This window comes from Melampsora larici-populina (genome assembly GCF_000204055.1).
Source record: "Melampsora larici-populina 98AG31 unplaced genomic scaffold MELLAscaffold_3, whole genome shotgun sequence".
Classification (NCBI taxonomy): domain Eukaryota; kingdom Fungi; phylum Basidiomycota; class Pucciniomycetes; order Pucciniales; family Melampsoraceae; genus Melampsora; species Melampsora laricis-populina.
In genome coordinates, this window is record NW_006768767.1 from 492,086 (window position 1) to 494,511 (window position 2,426).

Here is a 2,426-nt window from a genome sequence, read left to right on the forward strand (position 1 = left end):
GGTTGAGAGGTAGAGAGGTAGAGAGGTGGTTTGTACAATTTTCATCATCTAATGTGAAGTTTTCATCTTTGGGGTCTTCGTTTATGGTTTGTTAATTGTTTTTTTTTGATTATCGACATTTGTTTTTTGATTTTTGACTTTTGTTTTTTTGATTTTTGAATTTTGTTTTCCTCTTTTGGGGCTTTCCTGGTACTTTTTGTGTCAATGCGACAATGGGGTGACAAATGTTGAGTTTCAAGTTGTCAATCTACTGAAATTTGGGCCGTAACCTGGTCTGAAAGTGGTTTGTGCCATGACTTTTACTCCAGTACAGGGGTTTTTGCCCTGTATTTGAATATTTTCTGTAGTTTTGTCTTTGATTTTTGAATTTCGCACCCGGGAATTGTGATTTTTGATTTTTGATTTTTGCATTGTCACCTTGACACCTCTCGCATTCCGTAAAAGACATTCAAATTATATTTGCGGGATAATTAAACGAGAAGTAGACTCTTTTTTCTTGAAAGAAAGCGAAAAGAAATGGAAACTTCAAGGAAGGTCAATGTTTAGTATGGCTGGGGAGTTTGAAGGGTTCCAGGCGGAGCACCCAGGGTAGTGAGTGTTTATTTAGCTACTGGGTCATTAATGTACACTGAAACCCTTTTTTTTATAGTTACGGCCAAATAGGTTACAAGATCATCATGGACACTTTGTCCAACATGTGCATGAACTTACCTGGCGCGGTGCTTAACGGTTGCACAGCGGCCCCATTTACTCCCGATTACTTCCTTCGTCGGGTGCTGGTACCTGAAATCGCTATGGTACTCATTGGCGAAGATTTGGACTTATCTATTGGAGATCCCAAGATCAAGGACACACTTGAGGCAAGCCAACGCTTTGGTAATACCGTTCACTCGATGGAAGAAGAAGAAACACCGGACGATAAAACTAGTCACAGCGGTGTCTGTGAGAAAACCGCACTTACGTCGCCTGAAGAACAACTTATTTTGAGGCAGCTGCCATCAGTCATGGTACCCTACATCCAGTCCACTTTTAACCCCCCGGCGATGGGTAATTGTGGCTACTATGCAATAGCAGCAGCGGTGGGGGTTTATTCCAAAAAATCTTATCTCGACGTTAGACAGAAACTATTAACAGAGCTTTCAAGTTACACCAAAGATCACAAATTGCTGATATCAACTGTGCACAGCCGACCATCAATGAGAACTCGCAAGGGCCATTCATTTGCAGCTGAGGTTGTTCAAGACCTGCTTCTCCGACTTAATTACCACGAAGTCGAATGTTCTGAGGAGTACTGGTTAAGAATGCCCTATATGGGGTTTGTAATTGCGAGTGCCTATAACCGTCCAACAATCCTATTGGATCCTGATGAAGCCAACTGTAAATCCTTTTTCCCATATCGTACCACCCCACCGACGGAACAAGTAAACCCGATAATACTGGCCTTCGTGAACTCCGACCACTTTGTCAGTTTAGGACCCAAAAATCAGGCTCTTCCATCGGTTCCATTTCCACAAGTCTTTGGTTGGGAGCGCAACGCTGTCATGTTTGAAAACACATCAATTCCACGTTGGGTTGAAGAGTATCAAGTTCAATTGGCTAATTGGCGTAACCAAAGGATGTCCGCTGAGTAGAACTTAGAAGGACCTTTCATTTTCTTTTGTTCTCCCATTTATGTTTTAAGTTTTAAGTTTTGTTGTCTCTTGATTGCGCTCGGTCTTTACTTTTACTTTACTATTCTCTGTCTGCTTGACTCATTTCATCACACTCGTTTGTTCCTACTTTTAGTACTTTTAGTTGTTACGCTCTCTCTCCAATGATTCGCTCTTTACTGTTTCTTTTACTTTACTTTTCTCGCTTGACTCATTTCATCACACTCGTTTGTTCTGACTTTTAGTGCTTTTAGTAGTTACGCTCGTTACTTGATCAACTGTAATAAATTTTCATTTTGTCTCTTTTTCTCAATGGTCAGAGATGTGGTATTCTTATGCCGATACCAAACAAAGTTTCAAAAAGTGTCAAAGTGAAAAATAAGAAGATCGATCTAGATCTATAAAATTGAAAATTGAGAAAATCAAACCGGTTTAACTCAAATCAAACCGGTTTGTTTTGAAAGTCACAAACAGGTTTGTTTTGAAAGTCACAAACCGGTTTGTGACTTTTTTGATTTTAAACCGGGCTGTAGAATGACAAATCGGTCAAAAACCGGGCTGCTCAGTGTTGAAACCGGGCGTCAAATAGCGCGATCCTTATTGATATATAAGCTTTTCAGAAGAGTCTCGGAAAGTATTTTCTGACTTAGTGGTGATCAGTGAGTTGTGAGGTGTTTTACTCTAGTCTGTGCGCTTCCCTGTTTGGGAGAGGAGGGCCGATTCCTTGGTCGGCCCCGGTTTCTCAACTCACGGGTCCCTTGCGTCCAGTGCTCCGAT